We start from the raw sequence: 25,991 nt of genomic DNA, 5'->3' as shown, positions 1-25,991 counted from the left end.
CGGGGTTTGGTACATAATACATAGAGCACAAAGGCTAAGTGTACTGGCAAAAACTCACATGTTTGGCAGAAGATGGAAGCACGTGGAACGGTGCCAGCTCTAGCACACCACAGCATCGGCTCACATCGCCTGCAACAAACAGATACCGGACTTAAATTATATATCAAATTTGATGGTGAAATGCAAATATTGGACACTGTAAATTAATAAGCAATTAATATACTTAGGGCTGATTTTTCTATCGTTACATAAATTTAATTAAATAGCTTTGTGTTTTAAGGAAATATTTTCATAAAGAGTTTGTCTAAACTATTAGTGCGCCAAAAATTATCAGATGATTTACAAATCAATCCAGAGTCTTAAAGACTCATTGAGATAAATGTTTCCATTCATAGGTCTTGACGTCGACTTTGAACCACAGAGACTTCAAACAAATGTTTGGGGATCTTATTTGTTCCGACGGTGACCGCCGACCGCCGATTCCATTACGTAAATCCATTGACTACATTCAGTATCCGAAAACAAGACGTAAATAGGAACTGAATTAATATATTAATAAGGAAAATATTAACGAACATAAGTGTTGTCAAAACAAAACAGTAAATATAGTTAAACGATAAGTATCATTAAGTGTTATGTTTAAGTGAAATGAACGCGGAAATGAGTGGTGTACAACGGCACACATAATGTGATACAAGCGTGTGAGGGCATCACGATCGTTAGCAATTAGCTGCAAATGGAATACACATCATCATCAAATGCAGTATTATTTTTTATAATAGTCTTGACGGAAACTTCTTCCCGCTGTCTATCAACCCATCAATGCCATGTCATAGCCAAATGAAAAAAATACGAGAAGATATAGATAACATGTAGGTACATATTGACACCTTTTATAAAATAATGAGAGATAATAAAAGCCCTAACATTAAGCTGTATAAATATAAGGAGAAAGACTTCCAATGAAGTATAAAAAACATTAAACTACTACTCGAGCAACCCAAATATACTTCTTTATTCAATTTCTACAACCATTTTATATGATTCCCTGACCAATTCAATTATTATTGACGGAATCTAAATAACGTAACGTATAACATTTTACAGATTCAAATAAATCATTTGACACACCTATGATTATGCAAATAGCTTAATTAAATTAACTTATTTCCCAGAAAACGAATCATTGTATGTACCTACTAAACGATTTTAACGTTTTTTAGATTTTTGAGTGTTTGAAATCGAACAAGGCATAAGCCGCAGAATAAGATTTTAATGAAATTTGAAGCAAGCAGAGCCGTATGCCAATAGATAATGAATAATAAATGATCACCTATAGATTTTTATTTTATTTTATTTATGATTAATACATATGAAATCATTAAAAAAACGCATAATATGGACTATTGATAATATTTAAATTTATAGTCATATATCATTTGAAAATGTATAAAACCATGATAAACATGACGGCATCATCACTAAAAACACTGAATAATGATTCACAGGACTTTACTTAACACACAAGAGCCAACATAATCCAAGTGAGGATAAAACGAAACCTCCAAGAATAGTCCGGAATAATTAGCACAATAAACTCATTACAATCGCGATAACCCGCCGGTTATTAACGCCCAACTCAATGGACAGACAAACAATTACACCACAATTTACTATGTAAATCTGTAGAAATCCGTCCAAGGATGCGGGCAGCGCTGTGATCTTCGCTCACGTGTACACAAACCGAGTAAAATCGGGAATAATTGCGTGGAATTACGTGATGTTGGGCAATTTGTCACGACCTTCGCGTGATGAGGCGTCGCGGCGCGTGCGCAGCTCCGCAAAACCTAAGGGGAGAGCGACTGCGCCCAAGCAACTGCAACGATTTGAAATTACTGACCTAGAAGGGGATACGAAACAAATTGGTGGAAAATTACTCGTGAACTCGTTGACAAGGCGTTACGAGAGCTATGCTTCTCCAGCTCGAAACAGTTAGCTATCTGGATTTATCGACTTATCTTACTAGATATTGGGTTTCTATTATACAGGAATGTCTCTGTGGCATTGTTTACCACCGACAAACTATATCTCAGCACTGTTGTTTTCTGGTTTGAATAATAATACCGGTGGCGCAATTATTGGATGTTATGAATTTTTATATCTGACGTTTTAATTTAAAGAGTTTTTGTTCGCTAAGTTCTATGCTTTGGAACCGTTTGTGGGCTCAAGTAGCTCTTACCAGTTGGTGAGATACCTCTTTCGCCCGTCTTTTAGGCTTATATAGAATCCACAATTAAAGAACTTAATTTTCAGGGGAAAATAAATAATACATAATATAATAATTTTCAGTGGAGCTCCGGGAATTACGACCTGTAAGAATCGTTTAATTTTAAGATTAAGATCTGTTCCATTAGGTGGAACATTAACTGATTTATGTTGCCTTGAATTTTGTTTATTTTTCCTTTTATGCATTAGTAAAATAAACCTCTCATCACTAGTAAATAGGTTGTTTTACATTGCAATAGTTACTCTCATGCGCGAGTGTGTATGTCAAGTCGTCACGGAATATCTCCCTTATATTTGAATCGTTAACTGTTAGTGCTGTCAAATATGAGATATTTCGCAGTTACTACGCTGTGAAATTGATTCAGACTGAGCTAAAACGAGTATATGGGTTAATAAAATGCAAACTAAACATACTTTTAAATTAATATAATATATTCTACTGCATCAAGAGACTCTACACTAATGAAAAATTGATAATGATTTCTAAGTGTAATTTATTTATAAACAAAATTACAAAGTAGCTCGGCCTTCCACAAGAAAACGACACGCCCGTAAGCATCGTATAACAAGGGCCAACACACCAGTGCGTAAACCTGTAGGATATTTACAGGCTCATTACCGACTCTATTTCGATCGGGTTGTACTTAGGGCCCCGCGCTGAAGCTTTGCGCGAGCTCTCAACCTGACCAGCTGGCCGGCTGCCAAGCATTCTCAGCGTCACCTTGGAGCCGACGCCCATAGGGCCCCCATACCATGGAGAATGTGATTTATAGCTCATTATACGCTAAAAATACCTCTGCAGACTGAATGCGTGCGATAGAATCCGGCAAGTGCGAGTGAAAGCTGACGGGTTGCGTTGTAAAGTTTGCAAAAAAACAACCACTTAAGCAAGTTTAAAGGTATGCTGAAAACAAGATGTTTAAAAATAAGAAGTAGGCAAACAACTAGAATTTGATTGTAGGAAGTTTACGGCTCAGAAAAACAAAGGCTAGTTTCACTTGAAAAGTTTTTCATTATTGACAATTTTACAATTGTTAATTGTATGAAATTGTAAAGAAGAAATTATGTATCTTTTATATTATACTAAACTGTGTTGTACCTATACTGTAGGTAGGAGAATTATCAACATAATCGACTTAAATTATAACTTTAATATTGTTGACACCCAGAGGTTACTTCGGAAGTCATAAGTAACAAATAGAGTGGTGTGTAATAATTAGAATACAAAACAGAATAATTATGAGAAACACTATAAAATTATTTAAATATTTAATTAAGCAATTATTCATAATTATATTACTTCCTGTCGAACAATGTTTAAAAAGATAAAAAATATTGCAGGATTTTCACATCTTTTTATTATTTTATTTAACATAAACTTGCTTTAAGTATTTCGAATATAATAACTTAATAAAACAAACTTGACATTTAAACTTAGTAAAACATAGCAATTATACACATACATATAGAGTTTTTGGTAATTAAAATAGAACCTCTCTATAACTTCATATTACCTTACATGCTTTACTAAAGAGAAACTTATACCAAATCAAGTTACTTTACCCTTCAGAAGAATGATAAACTTTTATATTGCTCACCTGAACATAGGCATTATGCTAAAACTTATAAAGCAACACTAACGAGACCCGAGTCGTAGATTAAGCGTGATAATTACAGTTTGACGCCCTTAAAAGTGAAACACGTCACTACACACTTTAAGCAGATATAAACAAACAACAACTAGGTACTAACTTTGTCGTACGAGAGACCTAACCTAGTAAAGATAAAAGCACAATAAAAGACAAAGTAGATGTTCATTGAACAATATTGTCAGCACGTGACGTGTCTATATGGGTTATGACTCAGGCGCTATCAGACGAGGTCCCCGGCCGCCGCTGGCGCCATGGCGACTGCTGATAATGATGCAAATATTCTGCTAATTGCTAACCAATATTCGATGCAAACATTATACATTGTATTGTGTAAAAAATATAGTCTATAAAATGTAACTAGGTATATTATCTTGTTCGAATTTTTATGAAGTGGATAAGACTACAATCACTCCAGTGTCGGTTGGTAGTTTGGAGCCTTGATTATTAGTATCTAGTACCGTATGCAGGCAAGAAGGTAAGGATAATTGATTTCAAAAGATGTGGTATTGGTAGAACCCATACACCCTTAAGGAATTCCTCAGATCTTCATAAAATAATACTACAAACAATAGTATAAATATGAAAAATCACCGTCACAAATTATTTAAAAATTTTAAACTACTTTTAAAAAGCCACACCCACGCAAGACTCAAGAAAATCAACGAATACACTCAAACATCACTTCATATCATGTAAAGTTAACGATATTTTATCTGGAAGGAAAATTGTACAATAAATTGTCGGGATTTCCTTTTCGCTAGGCAAATGGAATGGATTCTCCCACTATATCTGGATATTATTCATTAATGGTTGCAGATACTGTAATCGCTTTGCGTTTCTTGTTATAATTACTTTTATAAAGCTGTTTAAAGCGCTGGTCTACCTGTAATGGTATAAGCCAAGACTGCTTCAATGTCAAAATAGTCAAAAAGCAAATATTTAAATACAAAGCTGCCTACATTTTTACATAGTCGTGGATATTCCACGACTATGTAAAAATGTTTGTTGTTGTAAAACAAACTATCACTTGTTATAAAACATTTTTTATAACAAGTTCATGATTTGCGTTAATTGCGAACAAAAAATATCAGCTGCCCTGAATATATTTCCGTTCCGATTGCATTTTCCAACGCCCACACGCTCGCATTTTTTATCACCACATTGGGGTATTGAGTAATCATTGATGCCGCATCCTCGCTAATTATATTTCAGGATATATGACCTCATAAGGGATACGAATACCCTTCACAATCATTGTACCTAAACTGTCGCTTGTACGCACTTAGATTATACATTCTGTGTCCGATTTTCTACTTCGAAGGAAACTAAGGCATTTGCTCTACAGCGGTACATAATAAGCACGTAATTATAGTTTTGTAGCGATTAAAATATTGTAGTCTGAATTCTTATAGATTAGTAACATAGAACTAATCATTCAAAAAAAAACTATTTTCAATTTACTGGATGTACAGTTGACCCCGCAACGGGACTAGCGAATAAAGCAGATTTTTGCACATTGTTTAAGATTGTTGTCGGCCTTACTACTCTGCCAACTTCACAAGTCCATTAAACATTATCAGCGTAACTAAACGCCTTGAAAAATTTAAAAGAAAAACAAAGACAAGTACGATCGGATAAGTTTCACCTCGCTGTCGGCTACCGTTTGTAAAGCGACTAAAAAGACCCGTGTCAAAACAATGTTTTCAACTCGAGCGTTGAATCAGTGACGCTCAGCTAAAGGGTTAATGGTCATACTCAGGACGAATCGGTTGTCATGGAACCGGGTCTGTTTTTGTCACTACTTATCTCCGCACGCGAGGTAAAACCCCTCTTTTTGTTTTCCTGTTTGTGCACATTTATAATAACTGAATGCTATATTGAATATTTTCAGATGGATGTAACTTGTCTTTCTATCTCATCATCAGCCGCAGGATGACCACTGCTGAATATCGGCCTCCGCCAAATATTTCCAAATCGACTAATTGGAAGGACCCGCATCCAGGGACGCTGTGCGGCATTCTTTTGGCTCTTTCTGTCTATTGGTATCGTTTAGTTATGTTATAATAATTGTTAGGATCTGGATTTGTTCTCAATATAACGTGACTTTCTTATGTAAGATCTTCTCCTAAACAGCAAAACTTACTGATACAATTGTAGTAATCTCTGTGTGACTATTAGAAAATGACTACAAAAACTACGAAGGTAGAGGCCGAAAAAGTCTGACAAACTGAGGCCTTAATAATATCTGAAAAATAATGTCCCTATAATGCCTTCACAATTACGATTCAAGAGTGAGTACGTTTATCATTTCGAAAAGCCAGTAACGAAGACATTAATTCTGCAATATTATGACATCTTTACAATACTTTTCTTCTACAGTTTAATAACTTATCGATACCTCTGGTATGTAGGTTATATACTATAATAATCACTTAACAACATGTTACCTATCTGATGATTTGCATACTTGCTAAAAACCCATACCAAGCTGAGATTGCTATTCAAAACTTGAATCGTACCCCTACTCGTACGCCATCCATCTGCCGCGAGCGCACCACACCTGACGGCTCCGGCGCGGCTCAGCCGGGTAACGCAACATTCGCTGGAGCGTGCAGCACGAGGCCAATCGATTACAGCCGCACTGTACCCAAAGCGACACGACACCACGGAAAAACGCATCTCTCTACGTTTTTCTTCTCCCGGTTATGGTTTTAACAAATGAAATGGTTGGGAAAGACGCGGTAACACTTCAAGTTTCTTTATGTTAATTAAATCTAAAACAACTTTCGCACAAGTTTTAAGCAAGATATATTCCCTAACGATGAATAGTCTAAAATCAATGTTGGTGATGATGGTAAGGTGAATAAGCATGTTAAAGTAAAACAAAGAATACCTAAAGATAAGAACAAGGATAACATAACCAATCCAGTTGCAAGCGGTGAGGCGTCAGTTAAGTATGTTATTTGCATAGATTGTTCATCATAAGGAAAAATCGTAAAAACATATTATTATGAGGTAATTGCTCAGGCAATTTGTTTCCGACGCGATGACACTCAAATGATCTTCGTAGACAACATTATTAATCTAAATTTTGTTATGGAAATTACTATACTTAAATAATAAGTAGAAACATAGGAGTTAAACATTTTAAACAATATTTTTGGTCTTATTTTATTTCACTAAATTAACAGGTAAACAAGTTTCCTGTCTATCGACCTCAATACTATCTGTAAACAGTAGCAACGCCACACTCCAACAACGCATTACGCTTATCGCGCTGCATTCGTTGCAGATGCTCATAACACTCAATAATTCTACCGCCTAAAATGTCATATCTAGCTAAATTCAGAAACGCTTAGATCCAAAACAAACATTAGACTCCAGTTTCAGTGTAATATGATAAAATGCTTATCTTAATTAGATACGGAAATCTCAAACTTATCTGGGCATCTAATGAGAGGCTTCCCGTCACTTATTTTCTACGGCTGTTTTCAAGTTAAATAGGTTTATTTTAAAGGCAAAAAGTCTATTACCCTAAAAATAAATCCAACTCTTTTGGTGATAAAGCTGCGTGAGACAAACGCAGACATTCAGTATGATGATTGTAGATAACGGGGTGACCGTCGTCTACACGGACTACGGTGACATTCCTGACACATTTCAGTTCTGTAATCGCCCTCCGTCTAATTCTAAAGACGGAGTAATCTCCTGCCGTCGTGAAAGGGAGAATTTAATTTTGTTAAAATAATTGAGCAAATACAAATAATTGTTTGTGACATTTTCAAATAAAAGGGTATCAAATGGGACTTTGGATTATTGTGAATTATTTTATTATTTATTATACGGTTTGCAATTTCTATTAAAAATATGCAAAACGATCTTCTACTGCTACTTGCATCATACCTTTCCAGTAAAATGCCACTGAAGTGCCTCTCTTATTTCACTGGGCTTATTTCACACGAGATAATCTCATAGTGATTCCACGCGATTTAAATGAACCCACACAAAGCTGCACGGACCTGTCGGTACATAACTACTGGTTGCATATAATCGATCGCAGCTGGCGAGGGAGCGAAGGGTGCTCTGCCCGGCGCCGCCGTCGCCTAATGTTGTGTGAACTCACGGATCACTGCACCGTCCCGATATACAGCCTACAACTATGAACCCACTCGCATGTTATAATTCCTTTTCTGCACTGAATAGTGTTTTTTCTAAGCAGTATTTTATAAGGTTGTGAAACAGCAAATTATTCGTGTGTAGTCAATTATTTCCACTGCTTATAATCAAAAACAAAAGAATCTTGGATTTTTCTGGGGATACAATAGAAAAGTTTCCACATTATAACATCAGCACTTGTTTCGATTTCAAAGCCGTACAACCATGGCGTAAACAATACTGACTACAATATAATAAACTCATTTAAGGCTATTAAAATAAGTATGAGATATTGTATCACTGCTTGCCATACTAAAAATAAATCATCAAGACAATGATTTACACAAAGAAACGATCATACTGTAATGACAGAAGACGCCAAATTATTTGCGAATTACATGTTCAAGTTGATTGTACTGAACGGTTATATGCTACCAAGGTTATTAGGAATCTTTGTTATCTGAAACAGAACCGTAACATGTTACCACAAAATTCAAATTGCATCAACAGTGAAGTTAATTTCCATCATTTAAGTATTGCACAGAATGGAATATACAACGTTGACCAGAAAAACGATGGTCAAAACTTTAAAATCGTAATCGTAACACTGAGGTAAGTAACGATAATATCACGTACGGACATATGAATACATTTAAACACAATTTCTTCTTTAACTTTTGTTACCCGCTGTGTGGTTCTATCTCTAAAATGTGACGAGCGACCATCTATAAGTGGCGTGTAGTTTCGGGGCATTCGACCGGCGCCGACCACCGCGAATTACGGAACGATATGGACTGGAACGGACTAAAGTGTTGGAATGAGGAATTATGACACTCGCATTAACTTCGGAATGCTTTCGAGTTATATTTGGTACATTACAGCAGGAGCTAAGTTGATTGTGTTATATTTAGCACGGTACGACCTAAGTTATGATCACGTGTCCGGCTCGAAGGACCATGAATTGTTTATTATAGATGTTGACTTGACGTCTCGTCAATATTAGGTTACTATTTGCATACAAAATGTCTCACAATGAACAGTAAGAAAACCGTGAATATACTAATAGACATTAAGTTAATCAAACGAGTCACGAGGAGTTATACACAAAAGAATTTAATAGAAAACTATCACAAATAGTGTTAATATACAGTCCATAATATAATTAGTCGAAGGTCATTGTGTTTTTATAGACTGTGTAAAGAAGCGTCCGCAATAAACGTTAATTGAGAATCTTTGTAGTACTACCTATTACGTCATCACCGTAACCTCATCCTATTACCGCAACACTAATAGGGGACCGGACAAATTTTCAGAAGGTGTTTTAAATTGATCATTGTGGATATAAATAGCCAAGAAAAATAGTATTTTGCACAAATAAAGCTTAAAAAGTACATAAAACCATGCCTAAATGTTAAATAGCTATAATTCCCGCGCAAACGATACATTATGTCATTTCGTCTCGTGGGACGTCATACGTGGATAAAGCAACTTGACAAGTCTTGTCATTTGAACAGTGATTCAATAATGCCAGATTAGGGTTATTTACCCTAGATTTAGGTAAAACAGAATCAGCAGGGTATTTTTTATGGTAATTTTGGGGTAATTCTACGAGTTAAGGTATTAAAGCTATTGTTTCACGGTATTGTAATAAATATGGAGCTTAGAGAAAGATGTTTCATACAAAAATTGTAGGCCATGAAACAATTATATTTTTTTATTCAATACAATTTTCGTGTACAGCTAGTTGTTCCTAATAAAATGAGATAATTAAATTAATAATTATTGAAATGGAAGTGAAGAAAGAAGTGGCGTCTGCATAGATAAGGATATAGAAAAAAAAAGTACCGAATTATTTATGATTGGTTTAAGGGTAAAATTTTAAATTCCAAATAATCCTGGGGTAAAGAGAAATTATGATCTGGCAACACTGCATGGACCGTGGTAATCTCAGGCAATCTCAGGTTACTGTGTAACAACCAGAATTCTATATAAATAAATATTCTATTCCATATCATGTGGCAGCTAAAATATAAATAAATACATCTCATAACCATAACCTCCCTGGGTGTACAAAAGATTTAATTAATTGAAATATTCATCGGTTTATTTTAAACCGAAACACTATTTTTTAATTACTTACATCAAAGTGATCCTCACAGAACTAAATCGGTGAGTCTGCAGACATTCCGTCGTAGGTTCGTCTTGCTAACTGCAACCACTTTATTCGTATATGTGTTTTTCGTGGTACATCAATAAATAATTTGTTTAGTAAAGATATAGAAGTATTATTACATTCAGGTACGACGCACCAACGATATTTTATGTGGTCCATTATGATTAACGATTAAACAGTTTGTAAACGTTAAGCTGGAAGATAGTAACAACGTCCCGTATAAATTAATATTAATTATAAGAGTAGTTCTGTGTCAAAAAACACATTTAAAGCATTAAAATAACCTCAGAAAATAACACAATGCGGTATGACATCCAGATGACGTCTGTTTGTTTACATTTTACCCACGTGTGACGTCATGCGCCGTGATTGGTGTTTTCATTTGGCCGTAAAAGAATAGACTAAAAATATTATAATTATTGTATTTTATTTATTGATTTAAAAATACAAATCACAACTCTTTTACAAAAACAAATATGAGATACTATTTTTAATATTACAAACTTTACTTTAAACTGAATTTCAGATTTTTTGGTAATACCTGTCCGGTCCCCTATTGTAGCTCGTGTGGGGCGTGGAGACTGTATTATATTAGACACCCATTATGTCGTGTTTTGTCATGGTTTGTGTGACAATATGGACTGGCATAACAGTCAGTTTAGCATGACAAGGAGTAAGTAATTAGGAATGGAAACTTAAAGTTCACGAACTAGTGTGGTTTCAAACCTACTAGAAGTTTTAACAATTCCTACGAGAATTGTAGGGAGACTATAAAACAAAATGTTAACTCTTCCATTATGTCCCTTAATCGACAAAATCCAAGAGGATTTCAATCGGCTTATCCGGATCTGTTACAGCAATATATGCAATACACTTTCTATCCGTTTTTTTTTTATTTACTCTACATTTATTTTGTCTACACACGACTCAATAAAACTCTTTGCAGCGGATTTACGAGCATAGATTCTCCATTTACCCGGGCGGGATGACGTAACTCCGTAAAGCCGGCCAGCCATAACCGACTGTTCCGGAGCGATTGGCGAATAAACACGAGTTACGAGGTGGACAGTCCGGGCCCTCCGCGCTGCGGCGGTGGCAATCACTCCGGATTACTGTAACCTTTGGCAATGAGTTGTCACTCGGAACGTGACAAATCCGCTCTGTTGTCGCTTTGTGTGTTCTCGTGGATGTGTGTGGAGGGGTGTAGGCGATGTGCTGCAATTCGGCCGGCTTATGTCGGACTAACGCTTTATTTTTGTTCAGTTATTGAAAACCCTTTTTACCGCATGTAGGTTAAAAATTCTACGAAACATACCTAGCATTCCATATCACCCTTAATGCATTCAGTTTAATTACCAGGACCTAAGAAGGGTATCACTTGAAATACTATTTGGTTACATTCAAATTACATAATATGACCAATCATCCACAAAACAGTTTGTGGGGCTAGACTATATAATATTCATTTATTTGGATTTCCTGTATTTTAAGAAATTTATATTAAATTTTCGGGTCATATACACCAGCTAGTTGATTAACGCATATTTTTTAAAGTAACCAGTAGAATTCTGGTAAATACTCCAATCAAATGTTTCTCAATAGGAAGTAGTTACATAGCTATCGATTATACCTGACTTGGAGTAAATAAGTTGCACAATTTACCTTTACTATAATAACACCAATATATTCAGTCTTAGGGTTGCAAATTATATAGTGAAAGATGTTCAGAATAAAGTTTCATAAGGCAATATGCTCAACAAGTATCGTTTCATGGGGTAATCGTAGAAGTCGCATCTTTGTATGTCTTATAACGAATAACGATGTGGACTAATACTAAAAAGTAAAATTAATTGGTATTGAAATAAACTCTATTCACCAGGTCACTTTAAAGATGTCTAAACGTCCTCTACTCTTACCTAAATTTATATGAAAATTCCTGCACCCGTTTTAATAACGACATAAAAACTTCAAGCAATAAAGACAACCGTCTCGCCAGCGCATTATTCGCTCCGAGCATATAGCATTACGTGAACTCACATACAAACGGCTTAAGTATAAAAATTGCTGTTAAAACGCGCGGCAATCTAATTAACACGCGAATTGTTCCCGAACTTGGCTCGGTTGGCGAGCCTAACCGCTCGCTAGTGACGGCGAAACTTCAGAAGCCGAATTTCGGCCTGGGTGAATTTTGGCTGCATTAAATGCCTCAAATTTATGGGCATATATTTCGCGGTATCGCTGGGGTGTTAAAGTTCATTGATGTTATTTAGGGATATTATGTTGAGATAGACTATCTCATTAACTTTAAAATTACTGATAATTGCGACAAAAAAAGGTTGTAATTCCACCTAACAAGAAAAGCTTGATAAGATGATGATTGTAAGAGGTAAAGTAATAACCAATTTTTTTTATTTATTGCTCATATAATAAATGTTCTCATTTAACCGATGACAGTCTGCTTAGCATGCATAACTATCGAAGCCCTTTATCAAACATTAATGATTAGTGATAGAGTCGCCCCTAAAGATCACGATTAAGATTGTTCATCGATTTCGGCCGTTTGCTGAAACCGAAAGCGATGGAGACTACCTTCAAAGTCGTTTTGCAAATTGTGCAATAAAACTCACACACGGCTCTAAAGTTACCGACCTGATATAATGTGGGCCGATATCACCACCGTGTTATGACTTTCCACAGATTATGAGCGACAGCCAAAGCGGCAATTTACTTTAACAGACCGCTTTGTAGAGCAACTTTTTTTGCTCAAATCACATGTGATATAATATTTAGACCTGAACAGTTTCTTTAACTACGTAGGATTAGAAATTGTAATAAACTATTATTATTATTTTATAAGTACATATAATATAAACGTAGAGATGCTGAAGTCGAGTTTTAGAATAAATGCTATGGTTGAATGATATTAATGCATCTATTTCATAGGAAACCGGCGTAGAGTTGGTGGCACATTTTATCCAAAAAAAAATCATGAATCTTATAGCATATTTATACTGAGATATTCAGGCGGGTGAAGTCATAAAAAGCGTTATACAAGGCGCAATAGCTTTATTGACAGCCCACACCGTTTCATTGTTGATAATTGCTTGCAATTTCCAAAGCGATAATGGCGCAACCTCATCGGTGGGCGAACGCATGGGCCGCACAAGGATGTGGGATGGCATTAGCTGACTAATGTCAATTTAGGATAATAATTCGTATTGATATCTGATTTGAGAATATGCGTGTGCAGTTACTGCAATAGTACATAATATATATTTTATAGCAGGTCTTGTTAAGAGTTGCCGGACCTTCGGGGTCCTATACAACTACACATTAGGTGTTAGGTGAGAGAAAGAGACAAAATACATGTAAGAGCTCACAATACGAAATGACGAGTTAAGTCAAGTTGCCAAACTATTCGCGCTTTAAAGTAAATGGAGTTTGGACAAACTATTGTTAGAAAACCTCAACGATTTGACGTCATTGAACCAATCATGCATTACAGATTATAGCACTTCAATGCCGTCAATATTCTTGATCATACATTTCACCAGTAGCCTATAGGTTTCACGCAGAGCTGAAGCCTGGTCACTGGCTACAGTGGGCAGGGAAAGTGTGAAATGATCTGTGACCGAACGATCGGCGAGATGGAGTCGCCGGGTCTGTTTACAAGTTACGTGACCGTTACAGATCTCTGGTGGTCAACTGACCATGGTAAAGGTAGGTGCGGGGAACTTTTATCCCAAAGTCATACTATGCAGGATCAGAATGCGTTTTTGCATTCTGTTACATCTAATTTAAGTTGTAAATTAAGGAGTAATATAATAACGAGCATCGCCCAGTTAATGAAATAAGTAAATACAATTCTATTTCCAACAAAAAGTATTTTATGCGCGTTTTTATTAAACTCACTGTAAATATTAAACTGTTCCAAGAAACTTTGGTTCAATTAATCTACTTTTTGCGTGATTTAGTATTGGCAACAAGTGATATAATCAATGAAAAACAATTTTCGTGACCTAATGATTCCTACGAATCTTTAGCATTTCTTTTTTCATTCTGGCACGGCAGAATGATTTCACTGCACCTGATGGTGATACAATCAATGTTAGCTGCAATTAGAATAGTAGGTATGTATATGCCCAATAGCTTTTTCATATTCCGCTCAAAGAATCTAAAACAATGTTTATAAAGAATTGTAACAGCTGAGGCTATGTCAGTACTCAGTTTTCTTCAAAGCATTACCAGTAAATTTCCAATGCCGGCAGATTACGCCACGCGCCGCGCCGCCATGGAACATCCTCGACGCAATCGTTGCCAAACGTAATTACGTTGTATTAACAACTGCAACGGAATCGCACGCATCGAAAAGAAAAAAACAGGGCGCACTACACGCATAAATTAACTCACACTTCCTTCGCTAACGTTTTTACTGTTAGTAAATCAAAGTTTATGAACATGTGCCTTTTTATACAGTAGTTATTGGTTGGATTTCATTAGTACTCGGCTGATAAGTAATGAGTCATGCTAGAGTAAGTATTAGGAATAATAATAAAAAACACGACAATCGAACACAGTCTTGATTCAATGCAAATATTTTTTGTACAGTCTACTTTTAGTCTCACCGTCACAACAAACCAAATTTAAAACAAATACACTCGTAATCAAAAGATTATGCCCGGAGCCTGCGGGTTTTCAAACAGCTGCGCCGCGGAGACTATCCCCAAACAATTTTTTCCGGTACTTCTTTACATGTTTACATGAGCGGTTATGGTCAGACTAGCGCCGCAACCTTCTCGTCTTGTCACTCGGTTGTATAAACAATTGAAGCTATTAGTCTGATGTGTCTAGTAAAAGATGGTAGAAACCAGTTTTATGTTCATGCTGTGACAGCCTGTAATTAAAACAGCACTGCAGCAATTACTTACGGAATTGTTAAAAAACAAACTATGTAAGGTGTATGTTTTGTTGGCTGTTCAAATAAATAAATATTATTATTATTACGGCTTCACATATTCGTTGTGAAGATGCGATGGTTAGATACGACGTTAAAGATACTTGCATGAATTATCATAAATCATCACTAGTTGGGAACAGAGTTTGGTGGTTTTACGATGATAAACGGAAAACGAATTGTGGAATGTTGCCAACCCATGAAGAATGTAAACTTTGAGGTAGGGGAGACTAATTTTCGCCATCCTTGGCTATAAACAGATTCAGAGCATTCAGTATTTAACCAAGACATAAGACTATTTTACACTTAGGTACACTGATATAATCGTACTGACGAGCATGTTATGTTTTGTATCGATGGTTGCGTGATATGCGGCTGATAAGATATCACACAATCAAGAAGTCGATAATGACGTCAGTGGAGTCTTGACCAATCAATCAACTTGAAAACAATGGTACCCGGAAGTCGTTCAGGTTGAAATTGCAGTACTTGTAGATAAGGATTTAAATAACAATGTTAGGTACAATTTGGTGACTGTGTGTGAAAGTGATAACAAAACACGGGTGTAAAGGGACAAGACTATTCAATCTTACAAATTTTGCAGAGAAAATAGAAGGAATGAAGAAAATTCGCTGCCGTTTTCAGTATTCTATCGTTCCATCTGCAAACTGGGTTAAAATTCAAAATAAACTACGCATCTCTAATTGCGATGAGATGACATTAAGCCGCGCTTAGCTAAGGGCACGATACCTTACAAATACGGTTATGTATTGCATTTATGTTATGTAAGTTGTACAAAGTACTCTTAGTTGCCAATGTAATTACTGAGCATTATGGGAATTAACCGATGACGTTTCAGGGTGACGTCTAAGCATTGTAGTAGACTCGTGCAGTATTCTATAATGTATACAGAAATTTGATTATAACATTAGGTACGCTTTTGTAGCGGAATACGAATTAAAAACTATGTATACTATTAATACAAATACACAGCTTAGGACAGATAAGGAAAGTGAAGCTTAATAATAATGAAAGATTTTTTAAAATCACTCCAATGGTCCAAATCATTTTGTTCTACAAACCTAGAAATTTCCTTACTTTGATTTTTTACAAAACCAATGTCGATAAAAAAAGAATGAAGTGAATAATCGTCATTGCCGACGGCGTAATCCCGAAACTTACAGGAAGGTCATGTGACTGATAAACCGGCGATTAAAGGATTTGGTGAACGCATTAAGTTTATTATCGGAGTAGCCTTGTGCGTGCATACGTTGTGCCCTGTTAAATTGAGCAATACGATGCCGCTCGTATTACTATTGTAATTGGTAAACCGCAACTGATTCTTGGGATTACAAGATGCTCAATAGCTATTATACTCTCCCTTCTCTAGTATCTTTAATATTTCTCTAGTAGCACGATCGCTTAACATCAGGTATACGTAATGAGAGTTCTCGTTAATAGTCGATCTTGTCATCTCGGTATCATAAAATTTATATGCCACTGTGATCCTGCCTCATAGAGAGCAGTAACGGAGGGTATAAACCTCTTAATACTAACCTTTTTAACCTACTCGTTTACCCAGTCGTCGAACTGAACTCATTACCATTTCATTCGCGTGTTGCCAACGGATCTACGATCTGAAATGACCACTCAATACATTTATTCTCGCGTAGTGACCACTCAATGTAAACATTTACAGATCGCGTTACATATTTATAAAACTCCAAAAATATTTCCTCGTGCGTGTAATAACAAGAATCACCTTGAAAAATTTTAAACAAAATTTGTGTAAATTATCAAAACGTTTCGAACGGGTCGAAATATGTAAACTATGGAGCTGAAAATAAATAGTGGAGTGTGTAAATCGGTGGCTACTACTTCTGTGACCAAAATGATATAGTTGCTAATGATATTAACTGAACTAAATTATAACTTCAAATTGCCGAAATCATTACAACGTATTGCAACTCGTCTCATGTAGGTAGATAATACAAAAAATAAACTTAATCGACGTATTAAGACGTGATACGTATCCTAGACATCATAAGAACCGAATCATAATTACAATGAAAATTTATTAGCCGAAAAGAAATCTAGCCCATTTATACCTAGACTGAAACCACACAGGCCAATGAACGTGTACGCGATTGTATCGCGCACACAATAAACTCAGTACGATAATATCGTATAATTTAATTTCTAGTAATAGATTATTTTTATCTGAAACAAAAACTACTCAGAACTGACAACGGTGTGTTACATTAAATGATAACATTGTGCGACTTGTCTGTACATTATATGTAGACCTAAGACAATGATGTGTACTTATTAATGTATGTGTATGAAGTATTAATTTCGACCATGATTAAGTGCTTTTGTGTTTAAGAATCAGCATTAGGGAGTCTTTGTATGGCATGATTTTGTGTCACATTGGTACACTGTTTTAATCTCTTATGGATAGGATATATAGCTATTGTTACAGTATTTCATCACACCACAAAACATCGGTCAGTTTAATCCCTGATTGAAAATATTTATTGTAACTATCCATAATTTATACTCAACCTAGCTTATCGTTGAAACATAAAAGCCCTCCCAGACCGGCGTGCACTAGGGCATAAAATGATCTAGGCGAGCTTAGCCTACCTAGCCAGTAGCGAGCAAATCACCTGCGCTCGAGATTATATCCACAACCCATTAGCCAGCAAATAGCCTATTTGCAGAGATAAATCCAATGAATACGGAATATTGAAAAATATTAAAGCCATTAACTGAACTTTCAATATGTTCTCCGCTCTTTGTTACACAACTGAAAGACGAGTGGAGCATACCTCGTGTATTTATAACGAAAACAGCTCGAAACTTATGTTTAACTTTTTTTAGGTAATAACGGGTACCTAAGTTTTATGAACGATTTTATACAAAATAATTGGAGACGAAAACGTTACAAAAGCAACAACAGAAACTTAGAATTAAGAATTATTACATTTCGTTTTTCAGCCGAAAATAACAAGACTCATAATTTCCAGTAATTATACTACAATACACACAATAATTTCCTTTACAGCATCAGTCTGTACTCTGTATCCATCAATTACGAAAAATGAACAACAAAAACATTCAAGTAAACGCAATCCTTGGCTCGTTCATCTAATTAGGTACCGTCCGCCTTTCATCTCACCAACGGTATTATGCAAAAAGAAACAAGCGACAACTCTTTGAACATTCATTGTCGCGTGAATATTTAACCAGACGGCGGCAACGTATTAACCGATAAAAAATAACCTAAAACGCTCACACATTCTTGTGTGCAATAAACAAAGACGTCTACGCCAATGTAAACGCCACTCTGATACTTAAAAAATAAAGTTGGGTATCAAGTGCATGTAATAAAGCGGATAATACGGCTAGCAAAACAAACAGCGCGCTGCAGATGACAAGCGGCCGGGCTGGTCTAGTCTAGCCTGGCCGCACGAGACATTCGGCTACGGAGCCAGGTTCATTGACACACATCGCTCGCGGCAGCGGCGGCGGTGTGGCGAGCCGCGGGACATGCCAGAGACCACTAAAAACCAACCAACGTTGGGATTCCCTGTGATTTGTTTACCCACATTTCTGATAGGGATTTACACATCCGAGTTCTAATAACTATTTGCTTTTTCTTACTAATAAACAATATTTAGACATGTCATTGACGGAGCTACATACGTATTAATATTTGTACAAAAAAATTTTTAGGTTTCTTGTTTTTTGTAGATTTTGTATCACCTTTATTTTTGGCATACTTAAATTTTATAAACCTTTAGTGTAAATTATATCCGATGTAATATTTCATGTCAGTTGTGGTTGCCTGTAACTGGACAGTGTGATTTGAGTGCTTGTTTTGTTTTTGTCGTTGTTTAGTTCTTCATGTATCACACACTGGCGATCCAAGAAAATAAAAATAAAATAAAATTATTGCAGGGTTTACTGCCTCTGTGGTGTAGTTGTATTAGTGTACGATTGCAGTGCTGAGGTCTCAGGTTCGATCCCGAATCGGGCACATTAATATTGGGTTTTTAGTACTAGCATGGACACAGAAATTTGTGTCTGACATGGCGATAAGCTTACCCCCTATCCCATCAAGGGACAGAATAGACTGCGGAGAGTGGGTGCAATACGGGGATAAAAGGCGCGCACGTTTATGCGTGTATGTAAAATATAATTATTGAATTATAATAGCAACAAGATTGTTTAACGAGCTAATATCTAAAGTCTAAATTTAAGGTTTTTTTTTTCAGCAATAAGAAGCTCCCTTCCATTGACCAATACACAATTTTATTATATTATCGAGCTCTGTAAAAACATAAACGTGTTCTGACAACCCCGTTTCAAACCACTTTGTATACCCACCTAGATGGTAGAGCGATGACATCATCTGCACTAAGTGGTCGGGCACACGAATTTGATACCAGCAAATTGAGCAAATTTTTTTCATTCATTTCTGTATTTTTTGTTCAATTCGCGAGTTCGCGTAGGATGTGCCAACGCTAGCCCGAGTGCCTCCTATTATGCAATCTCCAAATGCTGTAGTCAAACGTTTGTGAGCTACGCAAATGTTTTAAACCAGGTGCTCGTTTCAATAAGGCACGATGGACACGCTTTGTCTGTTTCTGTCTTCAAGTATTGTGGTTCAGTTTGATAGATATTATAACTGATATAGATATTGACCATTATGCGTGTTAACACTGCCAAACTCTTGAGATGACGAGCATATTGCAATACTTTGTAATTCAAAGACGGAAGTAACCGTTGTATAGGGTAGTGGTAACGCTTGCCAACAAGATTTCGCGTCTTATTCTTCATTATTCATCAGTATTTAAAGAACTACATCAAACATATAACATAACGGTGAATGGAAGAAAATATTAAAATTAATTGAGAATCTTATTTGATATCCTAATTATGTTATTAAAATTTCAAACATTTTCCTAATAAAATATTATGTTTTGTTTATTAAAATTCTTTGAAAGAATGTCTATAACATAATATGCAAATATTCACGTGACATAGCCACAACGGCAAAAAAAATACGTTTGTATTTATATTATTTCCTCGTCTACATAAACAAAAAGCACGACTCTTATTAAATATACCCGAGTCACACATATTTCCAAATCTCATTTGAAATTCTGTCTCAACGTGACGTGAGAAACGAACATCCTACCTTCTGTTTCAAAGCGTATCTTAATCTAGCTGTGCTATAGCCATCCCTAACACACCATTAACATTACAACAGCTGTCCCTATCAGTGCAGGTAAAAAACCGTATTAAAATATGAATCATAAGTCACCCTCGAGGAGCTTCCCACGAGCAACCCTCGCATGAACGTGTCCATGGATACGTAACAACAAACGGGCCCGGGCCGCGCCGCGCGCCGCATCGAGGTCACCTGCTACTCGCGAGGGTCGCAGCAGCGGCGGCTAACGGTCCCGCGCGCACCAAATTACCACCAATTTGTTTTTGAACAAGTGATCTTAGCCAGTGAACCGGTTGGAAGAGATATTGGATGAAGGTCAGCTACTTAACGCGAGAATAATCTCACCATCGACCATCAATAATGTTTGACTGTTGTATATTAACTAAGTCGTGTTTAGAGTTAGTTAAAGTAAGTCATTAATTAGAGCAGTGTAATGCATGGAGTTAAAACAACAACCAAGTGAAAACCTCATCATCATATCATTCAGTTATAATTTTACATAAAATTTGATAATAAACAAAATCTTGACTGCGAATAGACAATCGTTCGTCAAACATAAATCGCCGGTATAATTAGGTAATCAAGGCCTGCCCATTTAACAATCCTCATCACATATGCATAACGCCGTGCGTACGGAAAAGGCATGCGAAATGGAGGAAATAAAACCGCCGGCCGGAGGAATCTGTGTCGTCCGCATCGGACGCAAGGGCGCTCGGGCGAGACGAGCCCACAACTGTCAACCGCGATATATAGGACGAAATGGAGACGTGACACCTGAACGGTTAACTGCGGGCGACCGCAGGCAGCAACGGGATAAAAGAATTGTCAACAATAGACTGCCCTACCACCGCTTCAATGGACTCTCTTCTGCGGTGAAATAATTCTAGAAGTTTCACTCCAATAAAAACTAATAAGTACGGAAAGGTCTAAGTAAATTGTATCGTTATTTTATTCTGCACAACATTAAACTGTATCTTCACGATAATAGCTACATTTATTGTTTGCAGTAATAGTTTATATTTATCATTCGTACCGCGCTGAACAGACACTGAAGCATGATTCATCTAATACAACAATATGAATAACACACATTTTGTTAAAATCATACACACTGCCATGATTTTAAAATAAGGTTCCATTTAATAATTAAAAACTTTCTAACATATAACTTCGAATTATTTGTTAAGCTGTGAATAAGCATGGCAAAAAAATTAATCACTGCTGTCTTAACCCGTCATGACTTGTCAAAATTTTATTTTCAAATATGTACAGGTAGCTGAATGTTTGCCGCCAAACATTGACAGCTACGCGTGTGACGGAAAAATAACCTTATTATGTAGTATATAAGGTTATAATCCCGTGACACACGCAAATGTCATGTAGCTGTCTTGGCTCGCCGGCGAGCCACGAGAGACCAAGAGTTAATTTTATTTTTACAATGATAGACAAAAAATGTCAACAATTGACACTAATTTATCGCTGCTATTCAGCTAACAAATTATGATATTTTTGTGCTAATTTAAGATAAAATTTTTACTAAGTGAGACATTAGAACTCTTTGTCAATTTGGATTAAAAACCCCTATTAAAGGGACCTTAGGTCTCGGAGAATAAGTCATATAATTTTTATTTAAACCTTCACCTCTTAATGCCACTTACGTAGCAAAACATAGTTACAACAATTTGCAGTTAATGATGATAAAACTGTGTAACAATGATCGCGCACGCAAGCGTCTCATCTCCCGAGTCTCACGGTGGTTCCGAGCGCGAACAAAAGGCGGAAACTGCGTTATCGGTAAACATTGGCACAACATACAATTCAATCGCTTGTCGGTTAACATGAATATTGGGACCTGACGTTAGATTCTGCCAAAACATCTCACTCTGGGTGTTGTTAAGCGAAAGTTCTACTAACCAATGTTTTAAATTTAGTTTTTATAAAGTGTTTTAAATTAGACGTAAAACTAATATTTACTTCACGGTTTATAATTTTAAAAATAACTCAAGTCGAAACCTCTTACAATTACAAAAATTGCAAATCCCAATGAAACTCACGAAATGTAACTGATGAAACAGATATTTTCTTCGAATGTAACTGAGCTTCCCGTCAGACTGGAACAATGTTCGTTTCCAACAATGACTAAATATAAAGAGGACAGGCCTCAAAAGTTAGCTATATGAATAAGTTATATTTATGTTAGGGAAATCGACGCAGAATTGTCAATATATATGTCTATCTCTTTTACTCAAAGCTTATTTGGAACGCAACAAAAAAGACAAAATAATTGCTTTCTTCGCATATGGCACTATTTCGTTTACTTCAACACACTGGGACCGCCTTGCGGCCGAAACGCCATTTTACGAAACCTAGTCAGCAAGTACATGTAGTGTCAGACGATGTAAACAAATCTTCATAAATATTGAATTTAAAGTAATATAATCATATTCTCAATTGTTTAGTTTGTTTATTAGTGTATTTGTTAAGTTTCGAAAGTGACTCAGTGTTGTGTGAAAGGATGCAAATCGAATTCACGCAAGAAAGACCCCGAAATATCTTTTCATAGGTTAGTAACTGTTTTACCGAAAATTAGCAAATATCTTTGTATATTTACTTTTTGGATTTGTTTTATCAATTAAAATGATATGTGGATCTGGTTTGTTAAGCTTTGGACCCTTTTAGGCGTGATTTATACACATTAAAATCATTATGTTTGTTTACACACGAGCTTAGGGATGGGTGGGTGGATTTGTTTAGAAATTATTGATATCGATATTTTAACAGACGCCCGTTTATCAATTACGGTTTTGTCTTTGAAAGAATGTTAGAGCACACATCAATATTGTATTATTCACAACGACAAACTAAGGGAAATTAGAATATTTTTTAAGATAACCAAAAATTTAAAACCAAGGCAAAATGAATTGAGAATATTGAGCGACGTGATTGGAATCCTACACCAAATACATATTTCTTTTACATTTTGAGAAGATAGGCATAAACCACACGTTTAATTAACGCAAGTAAAGATAACTGTTTTCCAACAATATTCCCGATAAGTAAAATAGTAATGATTATTATACTTCACCTAATAGTAATATTACTTTAATATATTGCTATGAATAAAATTAGAATTGTTACATAAAAGAATAGATAAACATAAAAGAAACAACATAAAGATGAAATGTAAGATATATTTTTACAATTGGCGGTCTTATGTTTCGAACAACCTTTGCATGCACGGAAATAGATACATAATCATATTGTTGTTATTGCAAATAATTATTATAATTGATTATCTTAACCACCATTTTACGGTCATTGATTTTAGTTTGCTGAACCATAGTTACAGTTTCTCGATCAAAGAGCATAATAATAAAATAAAATAAAACCAACCAAATAATTTTGGCTACGCCATTCTTATTCCATTTATCATGTATTAAATAAATATCTTAATCTGTAACTTAAATTTTTAGCAAGGAATAGTGCAACATACAAATATAGATCAAACACAACTGGATGTTTGTCACAACAGGTACTTTGTTTAACAATTGTTACTTATAAATCACTTTCAGTTTGTTTGTTTACATTATGGTTTGTTATATTTATATTATGGTAGTTCCTAACCCCTTTCGTATTTGATCTTTTGGGGCTTGTTTGTCTCTTAATTCTTCGATGTCGATACAAAATTTTCGGTACTAGCATATCACTATTGTGGGCGGAGTCGGCGAGTTCAGGAAATGTGCCGCATGTCACGTGACCATATTACCCATCCTCTATACTTCTTTTATCATTGGTTTCCAATAAGTATGTATAAAATGACATTTGACATTTCTCTGCTGAGCTCTGCAGCGTCGCCCACGCCTCAGCACTCAGTCGTAATAGAAATTCGCAATCGCGTCGCTCGTCGCCCGGTGCGCCGACTTTTGACCACGTCGCGCGCACAATGCCGAGGCCGATTCGACACACACGTTTCCCGCGCACTTTATTATTGTTTCCGCGATTTTTTCTACGCGGGCCACCACGCAGAACGTACAAGGAAATTTGTAATTGAATTGAAACAATACTCAGACTTTTTTCACGTCACGTTTAGCTGAACTGTTTTTGTCGCTAATGATGTCTTGTGAAACGCTTCAAGATAATGTTTAATTGCAAATCACGGGCTGAGAGGACCGCCAAGTATTTTTCCTGTTACTTAAAACAATATGTAACTAACTAAGGCAAAAAAGTCGATGCGAATATCGTCAAAGACGACAATTACAAAATGGTTAACAACTTATTTATTAGACAAAGGAGCACCATCTACCATTAATGGACGTTGCGATCTACAGAATTAGGTTATACAATCTCTGCGGACGAAGACACAGAAGTCAAAACTTCCTACCAAAAGTTATTATCATTGCAAGTTTCAGTCACACTTCGTGTTTATAGTTCGCTTGCATTCTCACAAAAGTTGATTCATTAAGTAAATACAAAATCAGCAGCTCCATTGTGTTGTCACGTTGTCAAGGCGATGGTTGCGAGTCACAACTTGACCGAATATCGGCGGAGCGGTGCGCTTGTACAAAAACATCTCGCGGCTGTTATCGTGCCTGTATCAGACGTCACAATGGAGCGTGTCGACCGATGTTTGCCCAAGTGGTGAACAATCCGACTGGCACATTACACCGCGCCAAGTACCGACATTATCGAACCACGGTCGCAAATTATCTTTATTGTGACCGCGCTACAAGAAATAGCGACAAATTTTACATTCAACATTTGCAGTAGATTTCTTTACTGGATTGAATTAGGCATTATTATTACGAGTAATTTGGGGAATGTAGTTGTATGAAATTAATTACGTAGCGTGATGATAATTAGTGAGTGTTAACATGTCAACTTTTAAATTAACTCCTCTAATGTTTTCTACTTATTGTCGCTGTAAAACATCGCAACTTCTGATAGAAAGAGTTTATAAAATAAATGCTGCCTTTGAAAAGACAATATAGCGCTCGTTAAAAAAATGTAAAATCAGTCATCTGATTATTGCAATACGTTATGTGAATAATCCATAAGGTTAACAAAATTGAAAATCTCACATTAGTTCACAAAATATTGTCACGTATGTTGCATGTCTATCTAGATTTCTCTATATTGTAGACAACAATCTAGTCTATTGTTTTTGTCGTAATTGTTCGCAACATTCAATAGTCTAACCCCCACACGGCAATGACATTGTCGCAACATGTTTTCGTCACGCGACGCCCGTCGTTAACGCTTTTGGCGACCCGACGAAGGTCATTGTCACCTGGCATATATTTGAAGGGTTAAATATTTTAGACGTTCCCAGGCGTATTGTAAAGAGGTTTATCTTAAATGAACTGAAGGGCTAAGATTATTAACAGGAATTATTCGAGGGGTTCGTAGGTTAAGTCATAAAAGTATCATGATTGAATTACAAAGTCTTGATGGCACTGTTACCTTATTTGACTTTTGGATGTACAAGAATTGGTGGAGTTGACTACCATACTTTTCTTAATACATTTACCTAAC

At 36.0% G+C, this 25,991-nt stretch overlaps 1 protein-coding gene across 1 annotated transcript in view; it reads right to left on the bottom strand.

Annotated features, from left to right (window-relative positions):
- LOC115451890 (protein FAM102A) overlaps positions 1–25,991 on the bottom strand; it is a 119,184-nt gene that overhangs the window by 80,640 nt on the left and 12,553 nt on the right. Inside the window, exon 2 of the mRNA XM_037444954.1 lies at positions 59–129. The gene's annotated coding sequence lies outside the window, so the exon portion shown is untranslated. The remainder of the gene's footprint in view (positions 1–58; positions 130–25,991) is intronic.

Source organism: Manduca sexta, chromosome 28 (genome assembly GCF_014839805.1).
Source record: "Manduca sexta isolate Smith_Timp_Sample1 chromosome 28, JHU_Msex_v1.0, whole genome shotgun sequence".
Taxonomy (NCBI): domain Eukaryota; kingdom Metazoa; phylum Arthropoda; class Insecta; order Lepidoptera; family Sphingidae; genus Manduca; species Manduca sexta.
This window is presented reverse-complemented; position numbering and strand designations above follow the sequence as displayed.